A 26825-nucleotide genomic window follows, 5' to 3' on the forward strand; every position below is an offset into this window, starting at 1 on the left:
CCTCCCACTTGGATCCTGGGAAGCATCCAGTCCTGGGAAGAACCACAGAGGGCCATTTGCACACATGTCTGCTCAAGTGGCTACGGACAGGCTGTCCCCGGAGCCCATGGAGCTCCAGCTGGGGAGCAGCATCAACAGGGGTTTACCAAGCCCCCTGTGTCCCAGCACTGTGCTCTCTCTTATCACCACATCACTTTGAATTGGGAGGCACCAGCACATTGACATGCTCTCTGGGATGCATCCAACTAGGCCGGTCCTCCCAGCCGGGACAGTATGGGCTGCTGGGGAGTCAGTCGGCCTGGACAGAGCCCACCCCTCCCTGGGCCACCCAGCCCAGACCCTCAGCATGGCTGGGCCTCACTTTCCTCATCCTTCTGGCAGGCCAGCCACTTTCACAGGTGATTGTCAGGATGAAAGACATGCAACCCTAGAAAGCCCACATGAAGCTCTGTGGAAATGGATGCTGTTATTATAGCCTTTGGCTGGCATCACCATTCCCCCAGGCTGAGCATTAGCTAGGCTACACCATGAGCCACAGCATCAAGGAATCAAGTTCACGGCCCTGGAGGTCCTGGAAGAGACCACACCCTTGCAGGAGGCTTGGCCTGAGTAACAAGAAGATGGGGGAGCCCTCTGCGCACTTGCTACTTTCGAGTTGTAAGCCCACCCGTTTCAAAACCTGCACACACGCACACAAACGCGCACGCATGCACACATGTGCTTCCAGCTTCAGAGTAGGCTTGGCAGTGCCCCCGAAAGGCTGCGGGGCTGAAAGAGAGTGCGGCTGCAGAGGTGAGGAATCCTATTTTCCCTGTGCCCCAGGAGGCCTCCTGGACACCACGCAGCTCTTACATAACAGCACTGCAGTGTGGTTAGAATAAAGGAAACACGAATTTTGTCCTTCGCAAAATGTGCAGGATGGAACGCGTGGATAAAACAGCCTGGCCAGAGGCAACAGACCCTTTCATTCCTGGGGCCTGAACAAGAGCGAGAGCCAGGAATGGTTAGAGAGCCTGCCTCCCCTCCACCATTCCCTGACAGGAGAACCCCTGACCCCTTCGGCCAGCTCCTCCCCAGACACCCCATCCCCTGCCTGCCTGTTGCCATGGAAACTTGGCCTTCTCTTCCAGGACTGAAGCAAGCTAGAATGTGCCTTGAGCTGGGAGTGAGCATAGGTACCCCAAACACAGACGGTGAAAGGGACAATGACGCCCTGACATCCCAGAGTGCTGTTTCCGGACTGCCCTGTGCACTCTTTTACTGAGTCCTCACAGGACCTCTGGGGGGGACGTTGGCAGGTTTATGGCTCCCAGCACCCATGCAGGAAGAAACCAAGTGCACTGCCTAAGGACTCACAACAAAAGCAGCACTACAGCGAAGTTCCTCCATTCTTCAGCCAGGCTCTCTCCAGAAAACAATGCTTCTGCCCTGATCACAGCACCCTCCGAAGGGCTCCATGCAGGACCTCAGTTCTCTAGTGCCCCTGAACTTGGCATTGCTGAGACACAGCAGACACTCCAGCAGCCTTCGAGGACCTGCAGCCAAACCACAGCCCAGCAACACTACCTTCATGGCACACTCCGGTGTAGACATCTGTCCCCTTGTTTCACGCTACAGGAAATCTTCCTCATCCCCGGGATGCTTCCTGACATGGTCTGGCCAGGACACTGTACCCAGTTTCCCAGAAATGACATGTGGCCAAGTCCCGCTTACTTAATACATCACTATTGGTTGAACAGGTATGAGTAAGCAAACATGAGGACACTGAGGTTCAAGGAGGTTAAGTGATCTGCCCAGAGTCCCATAACTAGTGAAGGGCAGAGTAGGGTTTGACCCCAAGCACCATGCAGACTCTCAGGGCCGGTTGACCCACATGTTTATTCACAGCCAGACCAGGGTGCACAGTAAGCACTCCATGAGGCTATGAGCAACAGAAAAGACCCAACTCCATAGAGTTGTCCCATAGAGTTGTCTGGAAGAGAACAGAACTGCAGAACTCATCACCACAGAAGGCCAGCCGCCTCCTGCTGGTGAGGCCAGAGACAATGCCCATGACAAATCTTGACCAACATGACCTGGGTCCCCTTGGCCCACAAGGAAGCCAGGGACACTCACGGGCTTTCTCCTGTTCCTCTATCCCATGACTAGGCCTGTCTTGAAGTTCAGGTTTCCCATGCAATGTCCCTGGGGGGTTAGAGTGGTGACATAGGCAGGAGGTGGGGAGCAGGAAAGGAGGCAGATGAGGGAAGAGCAGATAATATGCCAACATATTTTATCCTCTGCTCAGGACCCCACACCCCAACCCAATCTCTAGGTGAACATCAGCAGACCCAACCTCTATTCCTAGAGGTGAACCCACTTCTTCATGAACTTCTAACAAGCTTCACCTAGGAAGGATTTCTTCGCACCAGCACCAGGGCCTATGGAGGTCCAGGGAGCAGACAAGGCCTGATCCACCAGAATTACCATCGAGGGTCTCATTTAGTAGCTCTGGGGAGGGGCCCAGGACACTGCATGTTCAAAAGCTCCCAGGTGAGGGTGCTGCCCAGCGGACCACACTTGGGGGACACACTGACCTCAAGTAGTGGTTCTCAACCTTAGCTCAACCATCAAAACCATGGAGGGAGGTCGTTAAAAGTATAGATACCTGCTCCCAACCCCAAGAAGTTTCCACGAATACAAAGAAATACAGCCCAGCAATCCAAACTGTTTGAAGCACTGAAGAGACTCTGACATTCTAGAAGTCTTGAGAAGCATACCTCTAATCTGATACTCAGGGGAGCTGGGGTCTTTTCCCCACTAAAGCACAAGTCACAGGCTCCTGGTAGGGGAAAAGCCAAGACCAGTTTGGTGGCATATATTGGCAGCGTTTATTCAGACACAACTCACTCCATACTGAAGTTTTAGACAAAGTGGGTTTTAAGGCCCAGGTTGAGGCCAGATTTCATTATGAAGACAGTGCCCAATTAGGAACCAGGCAATAGGTCCAACAGACCTATCTATCATTCAAGAACAAATTCAACCCCGCTTCAAAGAGGGTCAACACAAGGCTTTGACACAAATGCATGGAACAGAGAGCCACTTTTCTTCCAAGCAAAAGCCCACTCACTTTCTAGGTCATTGCTAAGGATAAATTGTTCCCCATCACGTATGCTGAACATTAATACAACCTTCCAGTATGAGTTTAGATCCTGAAAATCCCTGAACTGTTGAATTTTAAAACAGATGAAGTCCTCAGGGGTCATCTGGTCTATCCAACATCTGGAGAGACTTGAACCAGTTGAATACAAAGCTAAATCCCTAAAGGTCCTTGGAATAACCCCAAAACTCTGCATCTGTAAGAAGAGATCCCACATCTCCCAGCAGATGGGCAGCCTGGGAGGGACCTTTCCTCTACCCGACCCCAGTGTCTTCCCGTTGTGTTTGCTTTGCGAGGCTCACAGTGTTGTTTCGCTTGGTGATTTATTTCCTTTTTCTTAGAAATTAAGTATATGATGAATTTCCTTTTGGTGTGAATCCCAGAAGACCAACAGGAGGACTGGGCCCTAAGCCAGTTTCAGAAAATCCATTCTTTCCAGCAGGACACAGAAGGCATTTTGCTATACTTGCATTTCACTCTTCAGGACTGTTTTGTTTGCTTTCATTTCCCTAGCCTCTAGCACAGCGCCTGGCATACAGTGGACGGTCCACATGTGTATGTTGGGTAAATGAATGAATGAATGAATGAATTCAACCTAATCCAAGGACTATGAAGGGTAGAGAAAAATCTCAAGGCATAGCTATATTTAAGCCATTTCAGAAAGAAACATCTTCCTCCCAGTCTAGAAGCTTTTCAGAAATCCTACTATTCCTCCGTCCTGACTCTTGCATTTACTGACCACTGTATTTCCAAGAAATTCTTTTGGAATCCCCCCAAAGACATTGCTGGGCACTCTCATTTACTCTCCATGACCCTTCACCAACTTCTCAGGGGCTCATCATGAAACGAATCACAGCATCTGAGGATACATTTGGGAAGAACAGATTTGGGGCTGGGCTGGGCTGGAGGAGGAGAGGAGATAACACTGTCAGTTGTGCCCAGCTCATCCCCCACTCATCTTCCAGAGGACCAAAGACTCCAGCTTGTATTGCTCACAAGGTATGACATCTCCTTTACAAATGACTGTAACTCCCCTTGGAGCAACCACCTTGCTTTACACCTTACCTGCAGTCAATCTTATTCCTCACTCGCACCCGGCACTTCCAGGAAGTTCAAGCCACAAAGTTAGAGCTCCCCATTACTGAAGGAGGGTGTGGAAGCCCAGAAGTGAAGCAAGACGTCCAAGGTCACAAGATAAGAAGGCAGCTGGCCAGATTTCAACGTCAAGACCTTGCAGATCAAGAGCCAGCATCCTTGTTAAGAAATAACTACATGTGCTTACTTAACGTAGAAAAGTCTCCTCTAGAAACTTCTGGAGACAGACATCTATACCCCTAGAACAGAACCCCTGAACCCCTGACCTTACAGGACCCTGAGTCAGGGGTATAGAGTGGATTATACAGACAGGGGACTTACATTTCTTTTTTCTTTTCTTTTTTTTTAATTTTTTCATGTTTCCTCATTTTTTTGAGAGAGAGAGACAGAGTGTGAGTGGAGGAGAGGCAGAGAGAGAGGGAGACACAGAATCCAAAGCAAGCTCTGGGCTCTGAGCTGTCAGCCCAGAGCCTGATGCAGGGCTCGAACCTATGAACTGTGAAATCATGATCTGAGACAAAGTTGGATGCTTAAACAACTGAGCCACCTAGATGCCCCTTGAGTTTCTGAAAAGCCCACCTGGAAGCCTTAAGGCCAGGTCTCAGGCCACCTGTCATCTAGGCCCCTGCTGTCTAAGCCCCTCCCCTCCCACCCAAGTCTGCTTACAAAGAGGAACTCCCCTTCCTGTCCTCTAACAAGGCAGGAAGCTTCCTGGAGAGGACATGGCAGGAGAAGCAAAGGATGGTGACAAAGTAGGGATATCAGGGAGAACCAGAGACTCAGAGTGTTAGAAGCAAGGGGAGTCCCAGAGGCCCCCAATTCACTCGCCCTTCTCTTGCCACAGAGAGACACCTGGGAGCCTCCCAGCCCTCCTGAATCTGGGCCAGGGCTTTTTTCCACCACCTGAGCCACACTGAAGTTCCAGGAAACCTGGCCAACCAGTCAGCTGCTTCCTGCAGTCTCCAACCTGCAGCCCAGGCAGGAGTTCGGAGGCACCTATTGAACTTGGTTCTTCTGGTTTCTATTCCAGGGCCCTGTGGTCCTCAGCAAAGGCCACCCCCAACCAGCACTCAGGGACAGGTATCAGAGTGAGCCCAAGGGCAATCTTGTAAAACCACCAAAGGAGACTCCACAGTGCCTCCAGCCTCTGTTCTGGGCACTTCTAAAGAAAAGGAAAGGCAGCTGCAAACCAGTCCTAAAATCTAGGCATGAAGCCACAGCCGGAGGAGGGCTTCCTACAGTGAGGGATGGAAGAGGACCTGAAGTCACATGTCCAGGTGCTCACCTCACCTTTGTGTGAGGCAGGCATCACGAAGGGTCCTCAAGGGCTCCACAAAGTGAGGCACCCTGCAGTCACTTTTGAGTGTGTGCTCTTTGTCCTTGGAGCTTGTACCCGGATGCTCTGTTAGAACACACTAAAACAACTTTAGGGTAAGTCCTGAGGATTTTTGACCCAAGCAAATGTCTGGTTGGGGAGGAGTGACTGGGTAGGGGAGGGAGTGAAAAAAGATCCCAGAAGACTTTTTGTCTGCAGGAAAGGAGCTCCAGGGAGCAGAGACTAGAGCACAGGCCCTCTGAGAGGTGAGTATGGAGGTCACGCACTCAATGGTGCCCCTGCTGTTCTGTGTGAACTTTTCAATTCTACTCAGAAAGTCCAAGGAGACCCAAGACAAAGGGACAGGTTCCCTGTCCTCAAGGGACATGTAGCCAGGCTGGGGAGACATGGCCAGCTCACTACAGCAACTAGAGCCCTCCACTTGCCCATAAACCCCCCATGGCCTGGGCTGTGGCTTGACCACTTGCTGTCCCCCACCTGACCTCCCCTCTACCCTGGACCCACAACAGGTCTACACTCAGAGTAGGTATCAACCAGCACATGGTGAGGGGTGGGGGTGGGGGTGTAGGGGTGAATCGGGGACCCAGAAACCAAAGGCTGAATCCTGACTTGTGTGTGCCTCAAGTTGAGAAGCGGATCTAGGCCAGTAGAGCTCCTGTGAAAGCTGGAGTTTTGCAAACCCGGGCTGATGGGCTGGGGACACTGTAGCATGTTCCTTTCAATCTTCTTCACTCCTGGAATAGACTGGTCTGTTCTGCCAGGCTGAAGATGGCCTTTGCTTCCTCCGCAGCCCAAGGAGGTGGAAGAATTCAGCCTCCTCATCTTCAGAGCCATAATCAGAGCCCAAAGAAAAAGGGAATTTCTCAGCTGACAGCACAGCAAAGCCACATTTATTCAGACCCCACTGATTGAGAATGTGTTGTAACTCCCATCCATTTGCTCAACTAATATTTACTGAGCATCTCCTATGTGTCAGTCCTGAGCTGGGCACTGGGGATACAGTGGTGAACAAATGGGGCAAAACCCATGCCCTCATGAGCTTCCACAGGGGCAGCAGTAGAGGTGCCCGGCTGGGCTTCACTCTACATGCTTTCTGCAGGCGTGGAAAGATATCCACACATGAGCCCTGAGGGCTGGTTGGCTCTTTGCCAGTATCTCATCCTTCAATTTGCCCCTCTGAAACTCAGCCTCTACCTGTGCCAGATGGCGGGCTGCATGAACACATCTCTAAAGACCTTTCAGCACTAGGGTACTGTGCTTCTGTCAGGTAAAGAAAAGGGTGCAAAGGGGACTCTTGGAAAGAAAACATCGTCAGGCACTTTGAACACACCTGCTTCAAACACAGCTGAGCTTGGTATGGTTATCAGAGATTCCCCTTGTTTGCTCACCAAAGCATATCCCCACACTTTTGTTGGCCACAAAGTCGTGGAGTTTCCCTGAGTCTGTAAGTAACAGAGCTTTGAGCCTCTCACTAGTTCAGATGAGTGGGGTGTGGCTGTGTCACCATATGTCTGGGTGGCTTCTATGATGCTCTTCAGAGTTTTCAAGAATAGAACATGAGTCACAAGGAGGATACCCATGATGGGATTGCAGCGTTGCTAAGGAGTGGGCCTAAGTCTGGGGGCCAGTGGCACCTACACACACACACACACACACACACACACACACACACACACACACACACGTCCCCCTGACCCACTCCTGTAAGGTGAGCATCTTGTCAGAAGTCTGTTATTCCTTTTAGAAGTGCCCTGAGGGACTCTCCCAGCTGGCTTTCAGACAGTCAACCCGGGTCTAAGGAATCTTGGGTAGAAACCAACTTTCTCGATAAAACCTTAAAGGGAAATATGGTATCCTGAAGGATCCATCCCATGGGCCCACTTCATGGCCTGGTGGAGAAAAGACTGGCCTCAGAAGGGAAGCCATTGCCTCCAGCCCCTTGTTGCCTGGGACCCATTCCCAAGCCCAGAGCCTAGGGCTCCCCTCTACACCCCCTATCTTTGAGTGGAGATGGGGCAGGAGGTGGTGACTTTGGCAGGCCAACCACAGCCGAATATGAGTTCCATTTTGCTTGCACTCTGTAAATGCTTTGAAATCCTTCAGGGACATAAGTGAGCTATTATCTTCAATGCTGCCCTATTTCTTAATGCCTTTAAGTGGGGAAATGGGGCATGAAGCAGATAAGAGACTTAGGGAAATTTGAGCTGAAAGGCATCTTGGAGAACTGGTCCCTCACTTGCTAGTACAGTAGACTAAGGTCCAAGGACCATCAGAGGATCATACCTCCAGGAGGCAGCAGAGGAGGGGCTGGAGGCCTCCAGGGTCAGCTAGCTCACACCTGATTAGGGGACAGGCCTTCACATCTAGGCCTCCATGCCCTGTGCGGGTCCCTTCCTGGACAGTTGGCCAGTTGCCCCTCTCCTTCCATAATCATGAACACCGAGTAGCAACACTGAGCATCACATGAACAGGAATCAAGAATGCCAATCAGAATGAGCATGACAGTCCTTGACAGAGTCCACAGGAATCTCCAGAAGACTGCTGGGTGGCTAGACATGGTGAAGGGAGCCCCGCTCTCACTGTGAACACCCTCTGCCTTTTGGATATTGTGTCATGAGCCTATGGTGCCCAGTCAGATATCAGTAAACATATATGCGTATATCTATTATGTATATAATAGTCAACTACACTTCAATTAAATATAGATATATCAAAACATAATAATAATCACAAATTTCACTTTAGAGAGCAAAGATGAGCGTTTGGTTCACCTTTTTGTTTTCCCAACTGGAGTTGGAGGGAAGCCTGCCCCCACCCCCACCCCAACTTCTGAGTGCTCTCAGAAGATCAAGAAGCAAGTATCTAATCCAAGTCGGCCGAAGGCAATGTGGCGAGCACCCAAGACCCCTTTACACCGGGCATCAGGAAAAGTTGCTCACACACCACTTTTGCTGGCCAGCAACATGGGTCTCTGGCAAGTCACTATGCCCTGCCCAGCCCATCACCCACCAGCTGCTCCCTGGGGGACTGGCTGGAGTCTTCAACTTTTTCTATTTGCAGAGACTTCCTCCAAATGCAATGTAGTGAAAGCTCCCTTTGAAAGCCAGTAGGAAGTCTCCCGCTGTGACTCTGAGCCCTGACCTGGGTTCCTCCCTCTTTTGCAGGGCTGCAGTCCTCACGGTTCCCCAACAACAACTTGGACACCTCCAGACTGGTCAGCATTCACCTCCCTCCCGGCCTGGTGCCCTGGGACCAGCCTGACCCCTCAGGGGCTGACTGCTGGCAGAGCCCAGACAGAATTTCACTTCCCACCTCATGTGCCTTTGACAGTCAGTCCTGGGGGCAGGAAAGGGTTCCCCCATAGCAACCCACCTCCTGGTCCCCAGGGAAGCTCTGATAACTTCCTAATTCTGAGGCCCTTTGCCTGGTGCTGCCTGGTGCTTTGGCCTCAAAAGAGAGCAGGAAAGCAGGGATTTGCCATGAAAATGTCATTGAGAATAGGGCACAAGTAACCTGGATCTCCAGGTCTATTTGTAAATGAGATGAAGGAATTCCAACTGCATTTTCCCTAGGAGCCCCGGGTTCCCAGGTTAGCCCACAGAAGCAGAGGACTGCCATTTCACTTGCGCCTGACTTCCAATTTTAGTCTACCATCTGTAGAACTCATCCTCTGTTTCTTCATGGCTGGACACCAATACATTATCCCTCCTCCCAATCTACTGGCCCAGGTGAAGGCCTCCAATGCCCTCAACGCCCTTGTCAAAGAGTGAGGGCTCTATGGGGGAGAGGAGGACAGCCCTTGAATGGACCACATCAGTTGGATGAGGATCGCTGTTTAGGGGAGCAATGTGGAAGCCACTCGGTGAAGCCAGTGCATGGACTCATGACGCATCTCATCATTTTCTGAATCCAGAGTGTCCTCATTTCAACTGGAATACTAAACATAATGACTATGGTGGAGGCCGTGAGTTGTCTCTAAATATCCATCTTTCTCTTTCCACATTAATAGAACCCTCCCCCCTCCCTATTTTTAGTCTGCCCGTGGCAATCTGGAATAAAGGCCATTTCCCAACTTGCCTTGAAGCTAAATGTAATTCTGTGACTACAATCTGCCCAATAGGATTTATGTGGAAATGGTACACGTAATTTCTAGGAAATGCCTTAATTTGAGAAGGCATCCTCACCTCTTCCTCCTTTGTATTTGCTGGAATGAAAACACAAGGGTGGAAGCTTTAGCAGCCATTTTGGCCCATGAGCGTCTTTGGGAATGGAAGTCATGAATGACAGAGCGATTTGTAGAAGGGGTCTGATTCTCTGACATCATGGAGCATCATACCTGCCTTGGATTGCTACCTCCAGACTTCTAAACAGGTGAGAGAAATAGCCTAGATTTTAAACCAAAGCAAATACTAACTAATACAATGCCTTTCACATGGAGTGCATCTGGGACCTGGGCTTAGTTCCTATAGCCCCTTTGCTCTCCACACCCCAACCAGATGCTCTATTTCTATGACGGGCCATGAACTGTAGGCTCCCAGATGCTATTCCCTTTTCTGAGACCTCTTCCCCTTCTCTTCCCCGGACTGACACCTCCTCATCAGTCCACTCCCCTCTTATGGGCCACTCGCTCGGGAGGGCTTTACTGACCCCTGCACGAGCTGAAATCCTGGCTACTCCTCCTCCTCCTCCTTGTAGCATTCTCATTTCTATAAACCGTTTACAGAAGATACAGTTTTCCCAGCAGACAGCCCATAACCTCTGCGGTCAGGGCACAGCCTGCCTTGTGTGCCCCAAACCCCCCGCCCCGGGCCTGGCATAGGGCTCGGAGGGCAGAGCGGGAGTCCAGGTTGTCGGGCTGGATCCTAGCTCCTGCACGGCTGTGCACATCTCTTGCTCACGTAAGCCCCGTGAAGTGGCTACTACTACCTCCACTTTACAGGGAGGGCAACCGAGTTCCAGGAGGGGAGGTACCTGACCCAGGCTTCACGTCAGCCTGGCAGCAGTGGCAGGACGTGAGCCCAGACCTCCTGACATAGTGGTTGCATGAAGGGCTGGGTCTCTGCAGGGACGAGGTCTGAGGACATCACTGTCAGGAGTCTCTCATCTCTCTGTGGTTGTTTTTCTAAGTCAAAAGAATATTTTTTTTAATACTTATTTTTGAGAAAGAAAGAGAGAGAGAGGGAGAGAGACAGCATGGATGGGAGAGGACAGAGAGAGAGGGAGACACAGAATCTGGCTCCAGGCTCTAAGTCGTCAGCAAAGAACATGACGTGGGGCTCAAACTCAACGAAGTGCAAGATCATGACTGAGCTGAAGTCGGCTGCTTAGCCAACGGAGCCACCCAGGCACCCCTGAAAGAATATCTCTTATGTCCATCCTCTGAGCAAACCCTTCTCTAGGCAGTAGGGATAGAGTTATGGACAATGGGGGTGTCACCCCACCTGCAGGTCTCTCCCTGAGTGTGTGAGAAGGGGAAAGATGCAAAAATGAGCTAGTTGTGTGGGCATACAGTGACGCAGAGATGGTCCTGGGTGTTCGGAACCTATCATCAAGGGCAAGAGGCCCTGGGCTCTGGGGTAAGTGCTGGCTCATCTCAGGAGCCCAAAGGACAGTGACTTCTCCCCTCTCTGCATCCACCATATCTGAAGGCTGGGGCTAGAGGGTCAAGAGGACACCCCAGAGCCCAGAACCTCCTTTGGGGGAGGAGTGAACAGGTGACGTGTAGGATACTCCGGAGGCTTCATCACTGCCATGGCTTCATTTCACTCGACTCACACTTCTAGACACAGCTCTGCGAGCACTGGGTGTTGTATGGGAAACAATTTGACAATAAAATATTATGGAAAAAAAAATAGACACAGCTCTGCGGGGGTCCTGGGAGCCCCTCCCTGTGGCTGTGCTCTGCGCCTTCCTGCCTCTGCCGTCTTCCATTCATTCACGTGCTCATGCTCCACCCTCCTCCCCATTAACCTGGACCCTCCCAAACCATGCAGACCTTCCCCATTCATGATGCCTGCCCGGGCCCACCCACCAGGCCCACCCACCCCAGCCTGTAGGGACCCAGGCCCCCTTCCTCGACCCAGACCGGGTCACTCCGGGGCCTGCATGCTTGTGTGATCAAGTTGTGTCCTGCCAATTACCAACGTCATAACCCTCTGTACCTATGGATGGGATCTTATTTGGAAATAGGGACTTTGCAGACATGATCGAGTTGAGCTGAGGTCATGGTGAAATAGAAAGCAGGAGACTGGTGTGCTTAGAAGAAGATCATGTGTCGGCACAGGACACACGGTGAGAAGCCCACAGGACGACAGAGGCAGAGATTGGGGGACAAGCCAAGGACAGTGGCCACCACCAGAAGATAGAAGAAGGAAGGAAGGACCCTTCCCTGGAGCCTTCAGAGGGAGCATGGCCCTGTCGACATCTTACTTTCAGACCCCTAGCCTCCAGAACTGTGACAAAATAGGTCCCTTATTGTTTCATGCCACTCATTTGTTTGTTACAGCTGCCTTGGGGCAATCCTAAGGCAGCCAGCACAATCCTAACCAGGACTGCTGTCCTGTCTCCCCAACTGGAAGGTGACTCTGAAACATCACGAGGCATATTGCTCCCCTCTGCACCCTGGACTTAGAGTAGGAAGTGGGTGGAAACTGAGGGTTCCATGAGCACGACCCGGCGTCCTGGACAGACACCAGGAAATCCTCACCCATGCACCACCTCCTCCTCCAGCACAGCCCCCCCAGAGTGAGGTCCTCCTGCCGTCCTCCCTCCCAACACCCTGCCCTGCTCGTGCTGACCCTCATCAGGTCTCACGATTATGTGGATACTTGTGGGGCATTTGTTTTTCCCAGTCCCCTCAACTAGACTATGCGCTCCAGGACAGGGACCCAAGTTCTGTTCAACACAGTATGTGCCGTGTCAGGAGCAGTACTTGCTACTTAATCAGGAATGAGTATTAACAGGGGCGCAGGGGTGGCTCAGTTGGGTAAGTGTCTCACGGTTCGTGAGTTCAAGCCCCACGTCGGGCTCTGTGCTGATAGCTCAGAGTTTGCAGCCTGCTTTGGATTCTGAGTCTCCCTCTTTCTGCCCCTCCTCTGCTCACACTTGTCTCTCTCTCTAAAAAGTAAAATTAAATGTGAAAAATTTGAAAGGGGGCCACCTGGGTGACTCAGTCAGATAAGCGTCTGACTTTGGCTTGGGTCATGATCTCACGATTCATGGGTCTGAGCCCCATGTCAGGCTCTGTGCTGACAGCTCAGAGCCTAAAGCTGGCTTTGGATTCTGTGTCTCCCTCTCTCTCTCTCTCTCTGCCCCTCCCCTGCTCATGCTCTGTCTCTCTCTGTCTCAAAAATAAATAAACATTAAAAAAAATTTTTTTAAACAATGAGTAATAACAATTGTCAGCTCTGGGGAGAGGTCTGTGGGGCAGGAAAGAAATTTGCTATTCAGCAACAAGTCTTCCATACTACTTACATTTTTCGCTTACATTTTTTGGCTTACAGTTTTTGCTTACATTTCACTTACACTTTTTGTACTTTCTTCTTTTTTTAAAGTTTCTTTTTTTTATTGATTAATTTATTTTGAGAGAGACAGAGACAGTACAAGTGGGGGAGGGGCAGAGAGAGAGAGAAGGAGAGAGAGAATCTCAAGTAAGCTCGGCCCTGCCAGCACAGACCCAATGCAGGGCTCAAACCCATGAAACTGAGATCATGACCTGAGCCCGACTGAGTCACCCAGACACCCCTTGATCTTTTTTCTTGAATGACAAAACAACTCATTTGCATTTAAAATTCACATATATATAGGGGTGCCTGGGTGGCTCAGTTGGTTAAGTGTCTGACTTTGGCTCCAGTCATGATCTCATGGTTTGCAGGTTCAAGCACTGCATCAGTCTCTGTGCTGACAGCTCAGAGCCTAGAGACTGCTTTGGCTTCTATGTCTCCTTCTCTCTCTCTGTCCCTCCCCAGCTTGTGGTCTCTCACTCTCAAAAGTAAATAAACATTTAAAACAAACAAACAAAAAAACAAAATAAAATAAAATTCACATATACATAAAAATACAGATTTCTCCCTCAGAAAGGTAGCTCTGCGGTGGGGCCTGGGAATATGGATTTTGGCAAGCTCCCCAAGTAACCCTAATGACAGGTATGAGAACTGGGCAAAGCCAGTTGTCCCCACCTGAAGTCACCACTGCAGCTCAAAGGCACAGAATGCTGTCTTCCCAACCAGGGCTCCATCTGGCTCTGGAGGAAGCCTCCCCAATCGTCAGGGTCTCAGTTTCCTTTGAGTATAAAACCTATGCTCCCCAGATCTGACCAAGATCTAGAATGGAGGCCGTGAGTTAGGGGACAAGAGGTGACACCAGGAAAGGGTCAGCCGATACCACCATTGAGAAGGGCCTGGGGAGGCAGGGCCCCAGCAGGGCTGCTGAGACTCCGGGCACCCACTCAACTTTCAACTGCCTGTGTCTTGGGCTTGATTCATGGGAGCCCTTGATGGGACTTTGGTGGGAATATGCCCTTCCACGTGCACGTGCATACAGGCGTGCACACACCTGCATTGTGCTCAGAGATGGTCCGGAGAAGATGGATGGACCCACTGTGCCCCGCCTCCTCCCAGCCCTCCTCTCCCATGGCCCTGCCACTAGCCCCAAAGCTCCCCGGCAAAGAAATCAGACAGAAGGAAGAGGAGGGAGAGGAGGCTCCCTGAATCTATTTGGTCATTAATTCAAATATGGCTCCGAGCAAGTCAATTTGCCTTTCTGGGCCTCAGTTTCCTCACATGTAAAAGGGTACAGTGAGCCGTGCACTGAGAAAGACTGAATGCCTTGTTGGGTGCTACTCCTAGTCCATGCTCCTGCCCTGAGGGGGGAGGGTGGGAGAGCCAGCTGTCTGGCTCCCGGTCTCAGAGAACCCACGGGATGCAGGGGTGTGGCAGAGACATTCGGGAGCCGTGTAGACCTCAGACTCTGGGGTCCCTGCCTGCATCTGAAGCCTGGCTTGGCCTCTACAAGCCGTATGGGGTCTGGCCACCTCTCTGTGCCACAGCTTCCCCATCTGTAACCAGGGATAATGCCAGTCTCTACTCACCAGGGCCAGTGTGAGGACTGAGAGAGGCAGTGCTCAAGGTGCCTGGAAAGCAGACGGCTCCAGCTGCTCGGGAGGCAGGATGCAGCCACACTCAGCCACCCTCACAAGGGAGGTGGGACCCACCCCTCAGCCTGGGGCCACATTCACACGGCCCTCAAGTGCAAGTCCCTGGCAGCACTGCACTGACAACAGCTTTTCTGGAGCGCAGACGGAAAGCAAGCACCCGGCGCCAGCATCACTGTCCCCGTGCCCTAGGCCACCCAGCTCCCTGGCCCCTGCACCTTCCACCTGCTTTCACCTGCTTCCTTAGTTGCTGTCTGCCAACCCCCACGACAGCGTAAGCTCCATGAAGTCAGGTTGGAGGGTTCTGACTCACCCCTGCATCCTCAGTGCCTAGAACACACCCAGAACTGGCCAGTCCCCCAATCAACCTTTGGGAATGAGTGAATGAATGAATGAATGAATGAAAGGAAGAAACAAGGAAGGAAAGAAGGAAGATAAGGCAATATCTTTTCCAGTTTCCACAAGTTCCTGACACACAGTAGGGATTAAACAAATAATTCAGTAATAAATCAAGGGGAGAATGAGGGAGAACGGTGGCAGTTTGGACCTGCCCTGAGTCAACCTCATCCTGGCCTTGGGCCAAGTGCCATGGGAGCCCTGCCAAGGAGTGGCCCCGTGGCCTTGGCCCAGCAGCCCCATCATACGCCGTGTGTCCTCCTGCCACAGAGGCTCCGATCATCATCATCATCATCATCACCACCATCAACAGCAGTCACCATCATCCACACCAGTCAGATCCCCCATGTGCTGGGGCCATACTGGCTATCTGGGCGCTGGGGTCCTGCAAGCATATGGGGGCCATGCAAGGGTTTGGCTCACGTGGGCACAATGGGGTTTAGGGAAGGTCCTGAGGGGGCAGCTGAGTCACAAGGGCTGGAAAGAAAGAGGGAGCTGGAGAGAAGGAGGGAGCTGCCGGAAGGCCAGGCATGCACTGAATTCAGGGCTGGCAGAGGCTTGGAAAGGGACATTGCCGGACGCTGGGAGATGGTGGCTGGGAGAGGAATAGGAGAAGGAGGGGTCAGCCCCCAGAAGCGTCATCTGACTATCTAGGAGAGTGGCAGTTCTCTCTGATAGGCACAGGAAGAGGGTGTGGACAGCTGGTTTGGGGTAAGAGGGAAAGTCCAGGAAGTTCGCATTTTTCCTAGCTCTGGGGCACGTCTGTCCCTTCCAAAGCAAGTATGCCCTGCGGTCCTCACCAGCCCCTGAATAGTGAGGCCAAAAGAGAAATACTCTCCCATCAGACCAGCAAAGAGTCCAAGCCCCCAGAAAGGTCAACGAAGCCAGTGTCCATCAGAGGGGTCCCAGGAATTCTGTTTCCCAATTTGCCCACGTCTGGTCCTCCCCAATGTGTTCATCACCCTGAGTCCTTGGGTTCTCGCAAAATGTTCAAAACAAGATGAAGGGGAGGTCCACACTGCAAAAGAGACCTAAATATTATGAATCACAAATTTGGCACTAATGTTTGTCTCTGAGGGTTTTACAGACTTATTTGTGGCCCTCAAAGTTTTGAGCATCAGGAGCATAAAAATGCTGCCAAGTTTTATCAATTCTAAGAGGCCATCAATTGCATGGTGAATCATCCTTTATTTAAGTATTTAAGATTTTTTAAAGGCAATCAAACTAGAACGCACAGGCACTTCTCAGGTGCCCTCCGGTTTCAGAGATGTGAAATGCGTAAGTGTATGCAGCCCAGAAGTGTACTGAGGGCTGACGACAGTGGTGTGTTCTGTGAAAACCCAGGAGCGTCAGACAGAGAGTCTGGAAGTATTCTAAGCAACTATGGACACTCTTGTAAAAACTTCTCTTGTTTCTCCTGTTTACCAATAGCACAGTTAGATCTTGGTGCCCACGCATCTTTACCATGCCTCTTCCCATCCTGGGCCCTGGGCCTGAGGAACCTCATCTGTACAGCCTGATGGACAGAAGCCCTCGAATCTGAATGGCCCCTCACAGTTTACAAATCTGTAGGTGAATCTCCACCCTGACCCTGAGAGGCGGGTCTTATGGTGCCCACTTTTGGCCTTTGGTACAAACAGGTGAGCCTCAGAGCTGGCAGCCAGCCAAGCCCAGGCACCCAGCCTCTGACCCTGCGATGCCCCCTCCCCATCACAGCTGCTCCCCCAAAAGATGTCCTCTGCCCCCTTCCCTGAAGCTGCCTCTGCTATGTGCTTGCCCCTCCCTGGGCCTTCCCCAGATTGCATCATGGGAAGAAACGACTACTTCCTAATTGTGGGCAGAAGGCAGAGGAGAGGAAAGAGAAGTGGGGGTGAGGCAGGGGGCACAGAGGCTTATGGCCCCTGCCCTCCCAGGTCAGGAGCAAGAATGGAGACTAAGAGGTGGGTCTGGGTCTTCACCTTGGCTGAAGGTCCTTGGCCAAGCCCCTTCCCCTCTCTGGGCTCTGTTTCCTGTAAAATGAGGGGTAGCGGCTGATGAGCTGGATATCTCTGAGTCCCTTCCAGCCCTGCTATTCCAGGCTTCCAGTGAGAACCCAGAGAGCAGAGTCTTGGTGGGCAGAAAGACAGTCACCTGTCATAGCCAGACTGCCCCCAGGAGCCCAAGAAAACATGCCCCCAGCCCTCAACATGGGAAGTCTGTGTCTAGTTATTGCTCCTGGAGGCACATCCCATTTCCCCAGCAGATGGTCTGAAGCAGAAATGGGGGACAGTGGGCATGACACTGGTCTAAGGAGCCAGAGCCCCATCTTCTCCACACCAGCAGCTCCTTGGCCCCATCACTTCTGCTTTGTTTCTTTGAGACCCCGCTCTCCTTGTCTCCACGGAGCATCTACCAAGGAAAAGGGAGGGATCCAGGGATTGGCATATAATGTTCCCCACCAGGGGCAGTGGGGTAGGAACAGGAAGCAAACTAGTATTCATTGAACACCCACTGCTTACCAGGCACCTGTACTGAAATCTCATTGCATCCCATTTCACTCACACAATTCTCGGGATGGTAGAACCTCACTTCACCCAGCAGCCTGACCCAGAGCCTGCTCTCTTGACCCCCAGGCCATCCTGCCTCTGTGGCAGCTTCCATTCCCTGCACCAGCCAGTGTACAGTGTACCTGTAGACCCTCACTGAATCCTCCCAACTACCCAAGGGGCCAGCCATGATTATATCCCCATTTCTCAGATGAGTAAACAGAAGCCCCAAGAGGTTAAGTACTTTGCCCAAGGATGCACAGCATTTATTGAAGGTCTACTGTACACCACGCCCTGGGCTGGGCACTCCACAGCCATTGTCTCCGTCTCCACTCCAACATCTGACTATAGTTTTGTGGACAAGATGCCAAATGAGAGCTAGTCACCAGGACAACAAGCAGAATCTGCAACTAGATGAATGAGCACATCCCATCAATATAGCACAGGGGTTTGATACCAGCTTGGAGGGTGACTTCTCCCTTTCCACCTTGGGGTTTTGTCCTTGCCTAGTAGGGAAGCCATGGAGGGCATGTCAGCGCCCTGACCATAACACCAACCAGAAGAGTGCACGCACAGGACATCTTTAACGAGAATCAGTGTAAGGCCCAAAGCACGGGTCCAAGAGCCAACTGAGGCAGAGATGACTTGTCTCCCAATATCTCTTCTCTCCTTCTATGGTAATAGAACCCTGAGATTTAGCTAGCACATGGCCTTCCAAAATGAAGACTACATTTCCCAGCCTCCTTTGCAGCCACACATGGTCATGTGGGCCAGTACTGGCCAATGGGATGTGAGTGGGTGATAACACATTGTGCCATGCTCCTTCTACCCTTTCTTTTCTTCCTCCATCCCACTGCATGAAAAGTGGACATGGGGGTGAACCATTCTGGACCATGCAGAAAGGGACCACACCCTAGGGAGGGGCAGAGCAACAAGAGAGAAGATACCTGATGCTTGACATCGAGTAGCCACCTACCATGCATGGCCAGGACCAGGCTGTTCTAGAGAGTTGGTAGCTCCTTTAAGCCACTTTTATTTTGTGTCTCTGTCACCAGAGTCAAATTTACACCCTAACAAATAAACCAGCTCTAATAGGGTAAGACAGAAGAGTCTCCATAGCAGGTGTCGGCAATTTGAGGGTTCTGGTCCGCCTGAATTAAGCTCGGTGCTGTGTGCTCAGAACATCTGGTGCAAAATCAGGCTCCATAAACAGAAGCATGGGTTCCATACTAAGGGAGGGCATCTGCTGGAGTCCATACTGGCTGCCTTCCCATTTTAAGGGCTTTAACCAGCTGGAGCTCATCAAGGCAGGTGTCCTGGATGGGATGGGAGGCACCCAAGGAGAAGGAAATGGGGGTGTTTGGCCTGAAGAACTCTCAGAAGTCCTCAGCAGAGCCCTGCAAAAGCTGCCAAGAGCCAATGGCAGGGCAGAAAAGGTCAAGGCCTGGGAGGCAGAGCACATAAAGCAGACATCCCCAGGGACAGGCCCAGGAAATGCAAGGGGAAAAACAAGGAGTGAGGTCACCCCCCATGGGCCACTGCCATCCATCAGGATGAGATGGGAGTTCCGTGTGTGAATCAGGGAGGCCCTCCTCCCCCACAACCCATCTCCCCCACTGACCTGTAGTACAGGGTCTGCCAGGCCACCAGCGGAGAAAAATCCATTGCATTCTGTTCCAGAGGCCCTCGGGGAAACAGACACAGCCCTCGGAGGAAGGCTGCTTAGGTCCATGGAGCATGAGGAGTTCCTACAGATCCCTACCCCAATGCACACACGCCTGTCACTCCTGCTGAGGGCCGAGGTGTCTGCATGTGGGGATTCAGGGCTGGGCCCTGCCTCCAGGCTGGGAATACTGCCTCCGGTCATGGAAAGGACAACAACTTCCAAGCTGCATTCAAAGCCAGGTCTCAGTTTCTAGGCCAGGAAATTCAAAACCACTCCTTGCAACGCCTCAGTTTTCTTATCTGTCAGTTGGCTTTAATAAAAGCTAGCCAAAGAGCAACATGAGATGATTGACAGGGGTTCCTACAGAGCCCCCCATGGGACAACATTCCAGAACTAATGCTTCTCTCCTGCTTGGTGGGAGGCTCTCCAAGCCAACTGAGGGTCCTTGGTGCTGGGGGCCTCCAAACATGCAAGGAGACAGCCTTTGCAAACTTGACCATTTTGCTCAAGAAGAACCTCATTCTTGGCCAGCCCTTCTCCTGTCCTTTTCTCTTCAGAAATCCAGGGACGAGAAGCCTCTACTTGGAGCCAGGGGAGCCTGGAGGAAACTAGCTTGGGCTGTGCGCAGGCAAGAGTGCAGCGGGCAGACCTCCTCGGAGAACACTCCAGACCCTTCTCCAGACCGGGGCAAGTCCCAAACACTGCCCCTAGGTGAGGGCAATCTGCATGCTAATAAGCTTCCAGATGATTCTTACTTGGTGTGAGCTCTTGAGTTTGAAGCTCCTTGGCCAGGTGATCCCCAGTATCTCTGAGTGGCTGGGCTTCCCCCACCCCACCCCAGCTTGCTAGGCCTGCAGACCTGCACACCCGCCAGGACCTCACTCCCCCCACCCCACCCCCGCCAGGCACTCTGCCGGCTCAGGGAGCTCCCAGGCCTCCAGTCTCAGCGCCGCTTTGCCTTCATGATTTATGACTCTGACTCCCACACGCACTCCGGAGCAGGAAAACCCAGCGCACTGTTCACAAATTAAATACAGCCCTCCTCTCCTCCCAGGTAATGGGACCATCTGATGATAGAAGAGCTTATAAATGGCTATCATCAAATTAATCTCCATGTCAGAGAAATAATAGCAGCTGTAAATAAGACTGAGTGTGCCTGGCTTACCGGCTTGTTAGGACACTTTATAAAACAAGGCAGCAACATTAATACTGCATGGTCTTTAATTCCCCCAACCACCTGGGTGCAGATGCTGAGCACTGAATGGGGAGTCTCCTGGGTAGCAGGAGGAAATCCTAGCAGAGCGGGGCTACCGGCCGCTTCCTGACTCACTGCTGCTTCTATCTCAGCTCAGACTGTCCCCATAATCGTCACTGGGCTTCTCTGGGTTAGGGGGACACCAGCCATGCTCACCCCTCCTCATGCCTTTGTGTGGCTGCCCCACCTCCATGTCCTCCCCTCTCTCATTCCTGCTGACATGGTCCTCATCCTGCACCCCAGCTTGAGATCCACCTCCTCCATGAAGCCCTCCAGGCCACTTGACATCCAAAAGGGGCTTTTGATGTTTGTTTTATCCATCACCAGGGAGCTATAGTAGATACCATAGCAGATCAGCCATGCCTCCCGCATTAGCCCACACAGCCCCTGCCCCTCCTGGGCAAGGCCCCGTGGAGAAAGCAGAGCCCTGAGGATGGGAGCAACTGGGTGCCACAGGCCCCAGCTCTGAGGCAGGTGTGGGTCCCTTACCGTGGCCATCCTGGCCAGAGCATATGGAGAAGTTCAAACCTCTTGGCCTTAGTCTGGCTGCAGGTCTCCATCTGTTTGTCAAAATATTAGCTGTGTGAATTCAGTGATGGTGGGAGGGGGCCTCGTCAGGCGCAGGTGGCATGTCAGTGACAAGAAGGAGAGGGAGGTCCCCATCTGGAGACATTTAAGCTTGTATTTTGTGAGGTGAGTAGGTGTCACAGGTGTACCTGTGTGCGTGCATGTACGTGGGCACATGTGTGCATTTATTTGCAGCTGTGACTGTGTGTACTGCACATTTCGATCCTGTACAGATGTTAGTGTGAATGAGCATATGTGCTGAACATTCTGCAGGGGGATTGTGTACGATGTGTATTACACGGGGACCCCATGTGGGGGTGAGTGCGTACCTGCTGGGGTTGGGCCGCTGGGTGCACTATCATGTGAACATCAAGTGCCACGTGGAAGGTGTGCAATGTGTCAGATGTAGCTGTGGGCACATGGGCATGGGAGCTCCCAGATGGGCAGGGAGAAAGCCCACCCCATGGCATCTGGACAAGGTCATGAATGTAAAAGGTGGGAGGAAATCTTAAGCAGAGCGGGGCTTTGTACAAGGTCAGTCCCTCCAGGGGCCGAGAGCTCTGTCTAGGGTCTCCTCTGCCCCCTCTGGCAGAGCTCCCCCGGGCCGGCCAGCAAGGGTGTCACCCGCTGGGAGGGGGTCACCTGCTCACCGCTGACCTCCTGATCTTAGAGTCTTCTCTTCAGCAGGTAAAGATGGCCCTCCTGGGAGGAAGACTGGGCTGGGTGGTGAGGGGGGGGCCTTCGAGACAGGGAGTCGCCAACTGATGGGCTGCCTTTCGTGGCCTTTCTTAGCCTCTACTTCCCCTCACATAAGGAGTTGCTTTGGGCCAGCCTTGAGTTAGGCGACCCGGCTCCCAGGTGGGCATTTCCTAGTCTCCACATACCAGGTTCAAGGGATGTGTTAGGACTCACCAGGGGCACACACAGTTCTGTGGTCAGGTAGTGTGGGGAAGTCCTACTGAAGCAAAACCAAAGGCATTCTGCGCTGTGGGAGTTCCCAGAACCTTCCGTGTGCTCACATGCTCAAGGACCCTTCATGACAAGGGTGGCATGTGCAGCACTTTCCCAAGTGGTGGAACATACAACTTCTGCAGAAACAACATTGAATAGCTCAAGGGGTTCTAGTGTTTGGCTAGATAGGGCAGAAAATGCTGCCCTGGGCCCTAGTTCAAGGGTCAGCTCAAGCCCCATGTCCTCCAAGACTCCTGGACACCACATCCCCGTCTCTTGCCTCCTCCCCGCCCCCCAGGTAGTCGGCCATGATAACCCATGGCAGCTAGGAGGTGTCTGTTGAGATGTCAGCCTTGTTTCCTAGGCCTTCAAGAGCAGTGTCCTGATCTCGCCCTCAGTCCGAAGCTCAGAATATACCATCTCTGGGTAGAGTGTGTGCATTTCATTCTTGACACAAGCCAGCCAACCAGCAGCCACACTAATCGATGGACAACACAGCTGTGCTGACAACTAGACGTGAGGAGGCCTCAGCTGCCCCACAGGACCACAGCCTCACCCCCAGGCCCCATGGGCAGCTCTCTGCTTTCCCGCCTGCCCGGTGCCCCTGCATCCCCTCTGCCTGCCACACGCTGCCCCCACCTGCTCCCCTGGCCAAGCCAATGCACACTTCAAGACTCAGCCCCTGGCCAGCTCTCCCGGGCACCTCCTTCCCTGGGATGTCCCCACGCAGGCTGAGAAAGCACCCAGCAGGTACCTGGGACCTCGCTCCTGACTGCTTCCCACCACACTGAGTCTGGTTAGGGTAAGGTGCTTAGGAAAGCGGCTGGCACAGACAAGTGCCCCGTGAGCACCTGCTAGTGTTCTGTTGTTGTTGTTTATTTGTGTCTCCGGTGCCCAGGACAGCACCTGAGCCGGGCACATACTCAGTGCACATCTGTCAGGTGAGCTGAACAAAACCACTGTCAGATCTGAGCCTCATGATAAGGAGGGCCAGTGGGGGTATGGGCGTGGATTTACTAGGATTGTTCCCACTTTACAGATGAGGATACTCTGGCTTCAAGTTTTTCCTCCTCGCTATTGTTGCCCTTACCAAATTCAAAGTGCCTCCTAGAAGCAGGCAGGGGATTCTGCGTGTGGCATGTCCCTAGCAGACAGGCACAGGGAACAAGAGCAGCCCTGTACTCTGTGCCAGGCATCATGGTGGGCTCATTTAAACTCCACTCGGTCTGGCACGTCAGGATGAGGACCCCATGCGGCAGAGAACAGAACCAATGCTCTGAGGAGGGTACCCACTCCAGAGGGAGGTCACAAAAGCCCCCTCACCCCTAGGGCAGCCTCACCCTCCACAAGCTCTCCCGAGGGACAGCACACTGACCCACTGGAGTGCTCGGGCAGGGGGTGGGAGAGGAGGCAGAGAGTTACAGGGGAGATGGGGGGCAGGGAAAAGAGCAGGGAGGGAGGAACTGGAATGGGTGGGATGACAGTGAAATGAGAGGGCCCAATGCTCCAGAAAAGAAAAAGAAAACTCAGACAAGAATGACAGCCACAGGACTCTGAACATTCACCTCTTGGATCGGATCTGGGCCTAGTGGGGGCGGGGCAGGGGGGTGGTGGAGGCAAGCTGACCTGATAGCTCCCCCAGGCAGCAAAGGGCAAATCTCCCTCCTGGGGAACAGCTCCAGCTCTGCCTCTTCCAGGAGGCCCTCCTGACTTCTCCAGGCCTCAGCAACCTCTCCCCATCCTGTGTGCCAACCCTGACCAGTGGCCTCCAGGCTGGGCCACACTTTCTAGCCAGCATGACCATCAGCTTGGCCCTCTGTGTAGCCCAGCATGTGTTTTCGACCCACTTGAGGGGTGCTCAGGGGTCTCCAGGCCCAAATGAACAGGGCATGTGTTCAGAGGAGGCAGCAGGGGCTGGGAATGACCACCTCTCTCCAAGTACCTCCGCAGCTTCCATGGGCCTTGAACTTGATACGTAATTCCTTCATGCTCATGCCCCCAGACGCTGGAACCAAGAACAATTATCTCCATTTTCTGTGATGAAGAGATAGGGCTCAGAGGGGCCCAAAGTCACCTGGCTAATAGGTGCCAAGGCCAAGAACCGATGCCAAAATCCATGCACTTCTTGCTACCACTTCATCTCCCCGAGTTGTCCTCAAGGAGCCCCGGCAAGCACAGCCGTGCCCTACCCAGAGCAGGCCCCAAAGTCAAGGGGGCCCTTAGTTTCTGTTGGGGCCATGGATAAGCTTTAAAAATAGAAAGTGGTGATGGTGGCACACCGTTGTGAATACACCCAATGCCTGTGAATTGCACACTTTAAAATGGTTAAAACAGCAAATTCTATGCTATCCAGCAGTTCCCCCTTATCTGGAGGAAACATGTCCCAAGACCCACCATGGAGGCCTGACACCAGAGAGCACCAAACCCCAATATATACTGTTTTTTCCTATACACACGTGCCTGTAATAAATGTAATTTATAAACAGAGCACAGGGAGATTATCAATAACTAATAATAAACTGAACAACTGTACCAATATACTGTACAAATAAAAGTTATGTGGACATGGTTTTTCTCTCAGAACATCTCACTGCCCCAGACTCGCCGGCCGGTGATGATGTGCAGTGATTAAATGCGCACATGATTATATGAAGTGGGGTGAACGACCAGGCACTGTGATGTAGTGTTAGGCTGCTACCGACCTTGTAATGATACGTCAGAAAGACGATCATCTGTTTCCGGACTCGAGCTGCTAGTGGGTAACTGATACCGCGGAAATCAAAACCACAGGTAAGGGGGAGCCGCTGTATTTATTTTACTGCAGTAAAAATGAGAGTCGTGGGGGCAGCCCTGCTAGACACCCCCCACCGGAAAGCCTCCCTCACTTACTTCTTTCTGGGATTCATCTCCACTCCCCACTGCCCCCACTCAGGCCCTCGCGCCCAGTGCTGGCCCTGGCTCTCCAGACTAGGGAAGCAATAGGGCAAATGAGCCGCCATATTGAAATACCATCCTTTTCTCTCTCTGCCCAAACCCCCTACTGTCTTCAGCCTCACCCAGTTGTGCCCCTGACAAAGCTTCACTCGACCACCCCTGTTGGAGCTGCTGGAGCTCAGGCCACAGCCAGCCAGCCTTGAACCAAGACCCAGGAAGAGCACTGGACCCTCAGAGTCAGGCCACCCAGGTCCCAATCCTGACAGGGGTGCTCGGAGCTGGCTTCACAACTCCAGCCACTGGACAGGCTTGGGTTTCCATCTCTGTGAAGAGAACTTGCTTCACCCAGAACCCCTCATACTCTTCCCCAGAGCACTCGAATGTCAGACAGGTGTGAAACAATGAGCCCCCCACCCATAGGGGTACAGTCTGACCTGCCCACGTGAAATGTGTCATCCAAGTCCTATATTTTCACTCAAAAGTTCATGCAACATTTGCAACGGGCAACTTAAGAGCTCCTAGTCTAGTTTAAAGAAAAACCTCTTTTTCCCCAGATTTAGTAGTAGACCCGGAAACCACACTATATTTCCGTGACATGGAGCACAGAAGGGCCCTTTTTTTGCCCAGAGGCAAGCATTCTGCTCTTTGTCTCTTGAATACCTCTCCCAATTCCCCCCCCCCCCCCCCCCCCCCCCCCCCCCCCCCCAGTCTGGATGCTCCTAGAGGGCAAGCCAGGACCACCGGGCCATGGTGAGGACAAGGACTCTGCGGATACCCACCCAGACTTACTCAGGAGATGATAGGTTCCACCTGCTGAGGAGCCGTGGGGAACAGTGACCACATGGCATGTCTCTAACTTTCTCCTCCCACGTCCCCATCCTTCATGTCATGCTCCTTTCCTCCACCTGTCTCCTGCAGGGAGCTAGGACTGAGCAAGGACCCTTCAGGATGAGGTGGGGATAGAACCCGAAAATGTCCCCCAGGTTCGTGTCTGGGCTCCTCCTCCACCTTCTCCATCACTCTCCGGGCTCACCTGCCCAGGTGAGGGCTGGTTGGCTGTTGTTCCCTTCACCACATATGACCTCTCTTCCCCTCACCCCTCCCATAAGCCCAGGCTCCCTCCCCTTGGCTGGCTGCCTCTTAGGGCACCTCCCCTCTGGCTTAGCTCCAGCCCTGCCCCCAACCACCCACCACGGGCACCCTGCCTGCAGCAGCCTCAGTATCTATCCCCTCAGCAGAAAGGACTCCAGCAGGCATTGCCTCCCAAGCCCAGTTTCGGTCCAGACCAGCTACCTGAGCTCCCCGCTTAAGCCGGACTTCCACCTGCGCCACAGTCTAGCCGACCTGCTGTCCAAAAGCAGCTTCGGTCAGTTCCCACAAAATCAAGGCCGATGCTCTGTCCAGCTCCCTCTTTTGTCGCCCTCACCACGGAGCTGGACACCCAGGCTCCTGAGCCAGGGGTGACTGGCAGTGCAGGGAGCCTTGAAGAAGGGGACGGGCCTGTGGACCCAAGCCTTCCCCCTGCCATGCCTCACCTTCCCCAGGGTTGGATTTCTCAACTCTGGTCACCAGGACCATGCCTCCTAGGTGGAGAGGTAGGCCTGGACGGGGCCAGGAGCTCTTTCCCGGCCAGTACATTCCAGCTCCGCCTCCAGGGAATGCCCCCCGGTGGGGCGGGGGGGGCACCTCCTCCGGCTTAAGGAAGGCCACCAGTATATCCAGTCCTGGGGGAAGGCGTTCATCCATTCCTGCCCACAGAGCAACTGCTCCAGGAGGGGGGTGGTCCTGGGGAACACGGCAAGGCCCCTGA

At 52.8% G+C, this 26825-nt stretch overlaps 1 protein-coding gene and 1 long non-coding RNA gene across 2 annotated transcripts in view; one reads left to right on the forward strand and one right to left on the reverse strand.

The window, feature by feature from the left end:
• RNF165 (ring finger protein 165) overlaps positions 1-26825 on the reverse strand; it is a 103640-nt gene that overhangs the window by 67520 nt on the left and 9295 nt on the right. The window lies entirely within an intron of this gene.
• On the forward strand, positions 8741-9642 carry LOC115277788. Its single transcript, XR_003902515.1, has 2 exons — positions 8741-8784; positions 9299-9642. It is a non-coding gene; the product is annotated as an uncharacterized LOC115277788 (long non-coding RNA).

The sequence above is a fragment of the Suricata suricatta genome, chromosome 14 (genome assembly GCF_006229205.1).
Source record: "Suricata suricatta isolate VVHF042 chromosome 14, meerkat_22Aug2017_6uvM2_HiC, whole genome shotgun sequence".
NCBI classification, from domain to species: domain Eukaryota; kingdom Metazoa; phylum Chordata; class Mammalia; order Carnivora; family Herpestidae; genus Suricata; species Suricata suricatta.